This window comes from Electrophorus electricus, chromosome 9 (genome assembly GCF_013358815.1).
Source record: "Electrophorus electricus isolate fEleEle1 chromosome 9, fEleEle1.pri, whole genome shotgun sequence".
Lineage (NCBI taxonomy): Eukaryota > Metazoa > Chordata > Actinopteri > Gymnotiformes > Gymnotidae > Electrophorus > Electrophorus electricus.
This window is the reverse complement of record NC_049543.1, coordinates 16,337,192-16,348,441: the sequence shown is the minus strand read 5'-3', so window position 1 is coordinate 16,348,441 and position 11,250 is coordinate 16,337,192. Positions and strand designations below refer to the sequence as shown.

Here is an 11,250-nt window from a genome sequence, read left to right as displayed (position 1 = left end):
AAAATTAGTAGAGTCCTATTATAAGCGCCTTCTATTTCACGTATTATGACCTCACAACGTTGCCATGTGACCTCACTATTTGGCTACAAATAGGTATAAATACATACGGTCATTTAATGAGACAAGGTGCAAAGCGTTGAAACAATTTGTAACGTGTCCGAGCTGAGACAGGAACGTTCACTGACGGTGAGTATACATAAATTAAGATAGATAACATTAGCTAATTATGCTCGTAAATTTCTTTTATTATTTATTACCTCGGGATATATTTACTGTCACATCTTAGGATATACAAGGTAAACACAATTTCAAGATGCAATTTTTGCTGTCACAATAAGGGCCATTTTGTGAAAGAGCCTAGCACTATAAAATAAGGTGGCACAAGAGGGAAAGGCCTGCAGCTAGGTCATAGTCTAGTTCTAATTCTCTAGCTATCCAGCGAGATAACATTAGCCAGACTGTCATTACAAAGCTAGGTAAACTGACCATATATAAATAAGTGTGGTTTATGTGAATATAATTCGATTGATTTATGTATTTCACTGTTGGCGGGTTTTCTTTTCCTCTGTAGTCTGTAATCTCGTAGGAAATAGCGGACTGTCTTGCCAAAATGAGTATCCGCAGCAATTTTGCTTAGTAGCAGCGCAAGTTACTTAGCAACGGTCTTTATTACACGTTTTAAATAGGCGCGTGCGTCGCTACCGGTCTTGCTGCAACAGGCGTAAACTGGTCTATGAAAATGGTTTTAGCTTCTACCAGTTTAGTAATTAATCCCAGTTGGTGCAACTGATCCGTGGAGACAAGAATTCAGAGCGGGTGTCCAATCAGTTCTGTCGCCCCTCAAGTTCACGTCCCTTTAAGACATCAAATCTTCGGGCACGCGCGTTTACTGAAAAGAAACGAACTCCGACTGAAACAAGTTCATGAAAGGTGTTATGGAGACACTTCTTAAGTCTGTCATCGACGTTGAACAACACAAGGAGGAGTATCAGCACTGTCATCCCTCCGCTTCGCACGTGACTGTCCGTGTCGCTCCCAATCCCCGGACATCTAACTACACCTTTATTACCTTGATTTATGTTCGTATTTAAAGCCTCTTGTTTGGTATTCCATTTGCGAAGTTTCGTTTGTTACAGCGAACGCGTCTGATACCTGCTATTATGGTTCCTGCCTTTTCGCCTGTCGTCGTATTTTGGATTGTTTTATCAAGTCTTTATTCTGCCCAATAAAGCCATAAATTTGTAGTCGCGTGCGACTCCCGTCTTGCCCGCTTCTCAAAACTAAAACTATGGTTTAATATATATTTGTAGTGTAATTCTTTTCTATTTATTTTAATTAAACCATAATTCAAGAAACGTCAGTTGTACTACGTTTATTATCGTGACAACATATCAGCACGAACGTGTTCTGATGGTCATTAAGAGCATAATGCGATTAGATTTATAGACCGATATATTGATCGAATTATTTTTAATAAATGAAGCAAAAACAAGCTTCTGAAGGAAATACTAATATTTTCTTAATACGCTTTCAAGAAGTGGTGGGGACAGTGTAAATTGCATATATGGTTTAAAAGGGCAAATGTGGGGTAACTATTGGCAATTGTCTCGGGTATTTCCAGTGCTGTGTCTCAGCTGAAAACTAACTGTGGTTTACCATGTTCCACAGGTTTTAAACTGACAGGATTTTGGTTGAAACAGAATACATTCTTTTAAGGTTAGTAGCAGCAAGTTCACACCTTTTTAGACACAATTTACATGATGGACACCCTCCTATAGAGCTTGATATCAGAGGTCAAAGCACATTGCTGTTTTACAGGAGGATACTGAAACCAACAATATAGATGTTGGCACCATTCCCCCGCATTGCAGCGTGAGTTGCCCCTTGTTCCACATGGGACACCACAAGGCTGCGGATGAGGAAAAGCCAGGAGAGTGGCTGAGGAAGATGAGGGAGAAGCAGCAGACTCTGAAGGAAGTGAGAGATGTGGCAGCATCTCCTGCAGATGTGAGTAAATGTATCATAATATATTTTCATACAGAAGCCATTTTATACATCATCTCTACTTTGGGTTTTCTGTATGTTTGTCTGGAGTTGGTATTTTCAAAGTGTCCCATTCTTAATGTCATGGTAACCAGAATGACGTCATTTTAATAACATTCTCTGTAACATGTAAGAATAATCTTGGTTCTGCAATATGAAACACTAATTTTTGTGTTAGGTGTACAGGTAGCAGTCTAAGCAGTCACAATGACAGCAAGCTTTTAGAGTGTGTGACAGCAGTTGTCTGGGCTGTTATGAATAGGAGAGCTTAATTAATTGGTTCTTGTTCCCTCAGAGAGGCTGGATTTCCCAGTTTAAGTGGGGAGTGGAGAAATTGCAGGCAGTTCGGTACACTCGACATATCGTGACAATGCAACTGTAGACACACAAAAGGCGCAGACACACAAACAAACACACCTACAGACACACACATAAGGAGCAGTAACGCAGCGCCTGCTAGCAGCCCCTCAGCTCCCTGCGGTCTTGGCTTGGCAGCCCTAGGTCCCCCCCAGGAAATTCTAGGGGGTATTCCACTCCCCCTCTGGAGTGACCGCAAACTCCAGTCATGGCAGCAAAGTGTTTTTGTTAGCCAGGGGGCAGGTGGCGAGGACTTAGCAGGTCTAGAGGAGAGAGGGCACAGAAGATTAACTGATGAGAAATGAAAGAATTAGTAACTGTATCCAAAGAGAGAGAAGACAGAGAGTCAGGGGGAGGAAGGGTGGACAAAATAGTAGAAGTAAGGTAAGAGGGAGTTATGGAGTGCAGATTGTGATGGAAGGAGGAGGAACACGTTGGGGAGGACTGGATGGAAAGAGAAGGAACAGAGAGAGAGAATGATAAAAAGTGATGGTCTGAGAGGTGGAGGGGGGGTAACTGCGATGTCTGATGTTGTAGTGGTGCGGGTGAAGATCAGGTCTAGAATATTGCCCGCTTAGTGAGTCCGAGGAGAGTGGTTGAGGGTGAGGTCGAATGCTGTCAACAGCGGAAGGATACAGGAGGAATGCAGCTTGTCTGATGGAAGGTTGAAGTCTCCAAGGAGAATGAGTGGATTTCCTTCAATGGGGAATTGACTCAGGAGGATGTTGAGCTCATCAATTAAGTGATCTAGGGAACATGGAGGGTGGTAAATGACAATGATAAGTTTGGTGGGGAAAGGCACTGTAATGGCATGAAATTCAAAAGATGAGATGGAAAGAGTAGAGAAAGAAAGTGGAGTGAAACATGTCTATTATGATAGCGTTGAGGAGATCTGTGGAATATGTGGACAGGATTTGAGAGAAACATTTCATATGCTTGATTTATGGATGTATGAGATTAAAGATTGAGATGTGAGAAGATACTTGATGAGTTTGTGAAGTCCAGTAGTTGAGATGTCGATGAACTGATTGAAAGCAAAAACAAAGCCTTCACAGATGTTGATTACATCTGTAGCAGAATTGTCTGAATTTAAGTCAATTCAATACGTGCTGAGCCTGCCCCTCAATTTACACCTAAGGCCAGGGCGAAACTACACCTGTAGTGAGTAATTACAGCTAACAAGCAACTAACAACTAGGTTCAGACAACTAGCCTTGAATTTTACAGAATCTAAGGCAAAAGTAAGTAAACTCAGAACCTACCTTAACCAAGCAGAGAATAATCCAACGAGAAAAACCAAAGCACACAGGGCACAGGAAACAAGTTTGAACTTGTGTGAAAGAAGGGCTTGTGTGTGTGTGTGTGTGTGTGTGTGTACCATATTGCTTGTTTAATGTTGGGGTATTCAAATGGAAATTGAGAACTTATGCTTTTAACATGGGAAGTTAAACACACTGCCTGCACAAAAGAAAATAACTCTCCCATACCATCACGCCATTGGAGAGTGTTGGTGACTGCCTAATGCCCATCATCAGTGTGGAGTGTTCCACACCGTTGAGCCTAGTTAGTCCTCATCAGTCATATTTTGAGCTTGTAATACATGTTGAATTGGCATTGGTGGTCCGGCATGAGGGTGAAAACACACCAAAATCAGCAGCTCATTCCTCATCACCTGTACAAAGGAAACTTGTTGACTGCAGTATGAGATTCATTAGCAAGTTTGTAGGGTTTCCTAAATGTAAAATAATGCTCCTGAGGCTTTAACCCTTATAATCACCTGCTTTGGGTATCAGAAGCTGCTATAATTAACAGATACTCTAGATTGATAGCACTTTCTAAGTCACCAGCAGAATGTCTTTTATAAATCAAAACTGGTTTACTGCATTTATGTTGAGTGTCAGTGTCAGGCAGGGAAGGAGGCAGGGAGCATGCAGGAAGGAAGCAGTATTTACAGCTGCAGTGATAGGTGCATGCAGTCATAGAAGAGTCTTAATAGAGTCTCATGCACCCCAGAAATGGAATAGGCCTTATTCACTCTGAAAACTACACTTGCCCTCTTGTGGACTTAACATAAGTTCACAAATGAATCTATTCATTTGAATGTTTCTGGGCTGGATAAGAGGAAACTTTTAATAGGAAGTCAAAATTATTTTGATGGCAGTGAACAGTTCTGGCTTAGTGCTCAAATAATTGGGATTGACCACAATAGACATATTATATATATTATATAATATCATATATTGTATAGTAGAGGTGAAAATAGCTTTGGAAATTGGTTAATAAAATAAATAAACTTTCGTTTGTGAACCTATCTTGAGATTCTAAATGTGACTCTTTGAATGTGACTCCAATAAAACTACTTTCATTCTTCAGTCCATAGCCTAACTGTAGTGTCTTGTGATCTCAATCTATGTACTGTTTCCTCTGGCAGCACACCCCCATTTAAAAGCTGGCTTAATTAGCCAGTGGGTTGATTGCATTTGCTATTACACTATAATATATATCAATGTCAGCCTGCTCAAGTGTCACATGCCAAGTTAGATTTTAATTTTAATTTTCTATCATACACCATTGCCAGAATGTTCTTGAAAGGACAGCCTTTATACTGTAAAGAACAGCTTTTACACTGTAAAGGTCAGCTTTTAGAGTGTAAAGGACAGATTTTATACTGTAAAGGACAGTGAAGGACAGCTTTTGCACTGTAAATGACAGCTTTAGACAATAAAGGACAGTAAGGTCAGCTTTTAGAGTAAAAGGACAGCTATTAGACTTCAAAGGTCAGCTTTAGAGTGTAAAGGCCAGCTTTTAGACTGTAAAGGACAGTAAAGGGACAACTTTTACACTGTAAAGGACAGCTTTTAGACTATAAATGACAGATTTTAGACTGTCCTTTACCAATAAATTATAACGTGTGTGTAAAACAAGCATAATGCCTCCACCCTGCTTTTTGCACTGCAGTAACCATATTTGCCCATTGTCTGTTACCACTGTCACTACCTTCTCTGTTAAGGCCCATTCATCTCCTAATTTTCTTTTAATCACCACACTGATATTATCAGCTGTATACAGTCCATAGAATTTGTGGGTTTTCAAACTAAAATCCTTCATCTGCCAAACCTGAATCATATGACACTGAAGTGCATGTGTCAGTGGTAAGCACAACACTTAGACAATAGACGATAATGAGCCTCAGTCATTAATCTTTTGATAGGGATTTTATAACTGGGATCAAGGGTCCTCACTAATTCCTGGAAAACTCTCCTCTTCCACTATGACAGAGGCTGGAGGTCTTTGACAACCATCTCTCTCAGGCATCTTGTGATTGTCGCTGCTCTTACAGAATCTTCTGCAAACAATACAGCACAAACCAACTGAAGCTACAGGCTGTTTGGTTTAGGAAATTGATGTTTTTATTTACTTATAAGTAGACTTGGAGGGCAATCAGGACATCTCCTCTCATTTTCACCTCTTCACTTATCTTCTCCACTCTAAAACCTCTCTACTTTTCCCCTCTGGTCCTATATTGTAAGTTTCTTTCGAGTCAACTTTTCTTCTCCCCTGCTCTCCCATCATCTCTTCTCGCATTTATGTTCCTCATCTCTCCTCTCATCCCTACGTCTCTGCTCTTCTCTGGTCTCTAATAATCTCTTCTCTGCTCTCCATGCTTTTATTCTGCTACTTCTTCTCTTCTCCTGTCCAGTCATCTATTCTCATATCAATTCATTATAGTTATGTATTTGATTGTTTTATTAATTACCACAGCCCCACAAACACTGGGGGACTACTTTATTAGTCTTAATGTTTTTTTAAAGTAGGGCTTTTCTTTATGGCTCATATGTATTTGTAATCTATTATTATTATTATTATTATTATTATTACTCTCATACTCTCTCCCTCTGTCTCTTTACTCTGAATGAACCAGAGTAGACAAGAAATAAATATCATCACTGAACAAGTGAAAAGAAACAATCATGATGCATATATTAAGGCTGAAAGGAGTTTATATATCAGGGTATAGTGTAATGGCATTATTGGATCTTCAGTATCAATATTTGTTCCTTTTTTCACTCACCTCCAAGTCACCTGCGCTTCCTCACCTGTCAGAATCATACTCATAATCTGCCTCTCTCTACTTTGAATTAAGTAGCGTGAACATGAAAAATGCGGACGTCCATCCAACTACCTCTCTTGTGCTAAGCAAGCGCTCTAACCACCAGTTGAGAGAGCATTAGACTCAACATCTAAAGGTACACTCTCAGATTTTGTTGTCTTTGCCAGACATAACTCATCATCCGATAGTTTTCTTTTTAAAGTACATTTAATAAGCCTTTACATTCCTTTTCTAAAAAACGAATAAGATGTTCTTGTCTTTACGCTTTTATTAAATGTAATGGATTAAAATTGTGCTCTAGACTTTGAATTCAGTGATCTTAAACTTTTGTGGAACTTGTAATTCCTTATGATATGTTTCCTCACTGCACAGGCAGGCTCTTGAACAGTGGCTTCTGCACAAATGCTTTTGAAATGTAGTTCATTAGTTGACTGCTGGCCAAACACCTAAACAAGGGAAGGGTATTTGTCAGCTTGCATGTATGCTTGGTCCAAATGTGTTTGTATCCTGGTTCACACCACTCCTGTTTTCATGGAATGAGGCCTACCTCAGCTTCCTTTGGCTCATGGATGGCTTTATCCTACCAAAACAGATGATGCAAATAAGTCATGTGCTTACTAAAGTTCTTGAAAATCACACTTTTGAAGAGGCATTGCATAATGCTAAAAACCCTTCCAAAACAGTGGCTAATATTCTAATACTAAGGATGCAAATATGTTGAAAAGCTAGACTGGAGAATGTGGGCATCGATCCCACTACCTCTTACATGCTAAGCAAGCTCTCTCCCACTTGAGCTAATTCCCCTGCCCTTTAACTCTCCTTTCCTTTGGTAATCAAACATAAGTTTATGGCTCAAGTCTGAATAGGACATCCTACAAAATCCAACAACAGTTTCAAATGTTTTCACATAATGGCAACTCGAACATACTTCCTCTGGAAAGATGCAGAAATCGATTCTGCTCCCCCTGTCATGCTAAGCAAACATTCTACAAGTTGAGAAATGTCACATCTGGCAGACCATGTCTCAGGCTTTCTCTTTGTGATGAGATTGCAAGTGGTTTCAGAATACCTTTCCATAGCTTTGAGGACTTGCAAAATCGAAAACCTCCAGTCCTTTTAAGCCAACTAGGTTATACGCGTTCATGTGACATACTAGCTGCCATAGTACCGTAGCTAGCATGAGATGGTTAGCTCCACTCACGGTGTGAGGAAAAATGTTCTCAGTGTCTTTTTGCTTATACATGATGCTAAGAAACACATTGCCAAATCGGGAGGTAAAGATGATGCGAAATGTTATAAATTGGGGGGAAATAATCTTCCTTCATCTATATCACTTGAGACTTGGTGCAGTGATTATAACTGGTAAGAATGTGGTCCAGAAACGGTCAAGAAATACTTTCTTGTCATACCATTCATGCACAAAAATTTTATGGAAATGAAAGTTCACCTCAAGGCATGACTGTGCTGTTGAGGTCCTGCCCAGCCGGTCCATGGATTTCACAGCGGTAAAGTCATTATTTTCTGAGTACATACCATATTATTGTAAATGGAGCTACATTCATTGGTAACATTTTAATCTGAAAAAGACAAAGGAATGCTACCACTAGCCAAAATAGGTCAGTTGAGAGAGCATTAGACTCAACATCTAAAGGTACACTCTCAGATTTTGTTGTCTTTGCCAGACATAACTCATCATCCGATAGTTTTCTTTTTTAAGTACATTTAATAAGCCTTTACATTCCTTTTCTAAAAAACAAATAAGATGTTCTTGTCTTTACGCTTTTATTAAATGTAATGGATTAAAATTGTGCTCTAGACTTTGAATTCAGTGATCTTACTTAAACTTTTGTGGAACTTGTAATTCCTTATGATATGTTTCCTCACTGCACAGGCAGGCTCTTGAACAGTGGCTTCTGCACAAATGCTTTTGAAATGTAGTTCATTAGTTGACTGCTGGCCAAACACCTAAACAAGGGAAGGGTATTTGTCAGCTTGCATGTATGCTTGGTCCAAATGTGTTTGTATCCTGGTTCACACCACTCCTGTTTTCATGGAATGAGGCCTACCTCAGCTTCCTTTGGCTCATGGATGGCTTTATCCTACCAAAACAGATGATGCAAATAAGCTATCTGAAGTAGGCCCCATTCCATGAAAACATAGGAGTGGTGTGAAACAGGATTCCTATCATATTGTACCAAGCATACATGCAAGTTGACGCCTACTCTTCCCTTGTCCAGCTTACAACTAATGAACTACATTTCAAAAGCGTTTGTGCAGAAGCCACTCTTCAAGCGCCTCTATGTGCAGTGATGAAACATATGATAAGTTATTGCAAGTTTCAGGAAATTTTAAATAGGATCACTGAATTCTAAATCTTTAGTGCTATTACAACATGAAAACCTCCGATAGCATAAAAACAGCAATGTGGCCATCATTTTTTAGTAAAAGAACGTAAAGGTTTATGAAGTACACATAAAAAAAAGCACACCATCGGAAGAGGAAATCATTACTGCACAGTTGCCGAAACCCAGGATTGAACCAGGGACCTTTAGATCTTCAGTCTAACGCTCTCCCTGCTGAGCTATTTCAGCTAGATGGCATGTGCTTTTGCCTCCTTACGATGAAAAGTTACCAATAAATGTCCCATTTACAATATTGCGTACACACAGAAAACAATGACTTTACCACTGTGAAATTCCATGGACCAGCTCGGCAGGACCTCACAGGCGCAGTCATGCCTTGAGGTGCACAGGGCGAAACTACACCTGTAGTGAGTAATTACAGCTAACAAGCAACTAACAACTAGGTTCAGACAATTAGCCTTGAATTTGACAGAATCTAAAGCAAAAGTAAGTAAACTCAGAACCTACTTTAACCAAGCAGAGAATAATCCAACGAGAAAAACCAAAGCACACAGGGCACAGGAAACAAGTTTGAACTTGTGTGAAAGAAGGGCTTGTGTATCTGTGTGTGTGTCTGTGTGTGTGTGTACCATATTGCTTGTTTAATGTTGGGGTATTCAAATGCAAATTGAGAACTTAAGATTTTAACATGGGAAGTTAAACACACTGCCTGCACAAAAGAAAATAACTCTCCCATGCCATCACGCCATTGGAGAGTGTTGGTGACTGCCTAATGCCCATCATCAGTGTGGAGTGTTCCACACCGTTGAGCCTAGTTAGTCCTCATCCGTCATATTTTGAGCTTGTAATACATGTTGAATTGGCATTGGTGGTCCGGCATGAGGGTGTAAACACACCAAACTGACATCAATTGTGAGGGTGAAAACACACCAAAATCAACAGCTCATTCCTCATCACCTGTACAAAGGAAACTTGTTGACTGCAATATCAGATTCATTAGCAAGGGTAGGGTTTCCTAAATGTAAAATAATGCTCCTGAGGCTTTAACCCTTATAATCACCTGCTTTGGGTAGCAGAAGCTGCTATAATTAACAGATACTCTAGATTGAAAGCAATTTCTAAGTCACCAGCAGAATGTCTTTTATGAATCAAAACAGGTTTACTGCATTTATGTTGAGTGTCAGTGTCAGGCAGGGAAGGAGGCAGGGAGCCTGCAGGAAGGAAGCAGTATTTACAGCTGCAGTGATAGGTGCATGCAGTCATAGAAGAGTCTTAATAGAGTCTCATGCACCCCAGAAATGGAATAGGCCTTATTCACTCTGAAAACTACACTTGCCCTCTTGTGGACTTAACATAAGTTCACAAATGAATCTATTCATTTGAATGTTTCTGGGCTGGATAAGAGGAAACTTTTAATAGGAAGTCAAAATTATTTTGATGGCAGTGAACAGTTCTGGCTTAGTGCTCAAATAATTGGGATTGACCACAATAGACATATTATATATATTATATAATATCATATATTGTATAGTAGAGGTGAAAATAGCTTTGGAAATTGGTTAATAAAATAAATAAACTTTCGTTTGTGAACCTATCTTGAGATTCTAAATGTGACTCTTTGAATGTGACTCCAATAAAACTACTTTCATTCTTCAGTCCATAGCCTAACTGTAGTGTCTTGTGATCTCAATCTATGTACTGTTTCCTCTGGCAGCACACCCCCATTTAAAGCTGGCTTAATTAGCCAGTGGGTTGATTGCATTTGCTATTACACTATAATATATATCAATGTCAGCCTGCTCAAGTGTCACATGCCAAGTTAGATTTTAATTTTAATTTTCTATCATACACCATTGCCAGAATGTTCTGAAAGGACAGCCTTTATACTGTAAAGAACAGCTTTTACACTGTAAAGGTCAGCTTTTAGAGTGTAAAGGACAGATTTTATACTGTAAAGGACAGTGAAGGACAGCTTTTGCACTGTAAATGACAGCTTTTAGACAATAAAGGACAGTAAAGGTCAGCTTTTAGAGTAAAGGACAGCTATTAGACTTCAAAGGTCAGCTTTTAGAGTGTAAAGGCCAGCTTTTAGACTGTAAAGGACAGTAAAGGACAACTTTTACACTGTAAAGGACAGCTTTTAGACTATAAATGACAGATTTTAGACTGTCCTTTACCAATAAATTATAACGTGTGTGTAAAACAAGCATAATGCCTCCACCCTGCTTTTTGCACTGCAGTAACCATATTTGCCCATTGTCTGTTACCACTGTCACTACCTTCTCTGTTAAGGCCCATTCATCTCCTAATTTTCTTTTAATCACCACACTGATATTATCAGCTGTATACAGTCCATAGAATTTGTGGGTTTTCAAAC

The 11,250-nt window shown here is 39.5% G+C and overlaps 1 non-coding gene across 1 annotated transcript; it reads right to left on the bottom strand.

Moving 5' to 3' along the window:
• Positions 1-9,028: 9,028 nt before the first annotated feature.
• Positions 9,029-9,101, bottom strand: trnaf-gaa. Its single transcript has one exon. It is a non-coding gene; the product is annotated as a tRNA-Phe (tRNA).
• Between the last annotated feature and the right edge of the window lie 2,149 nt (positions 9,102-11,250).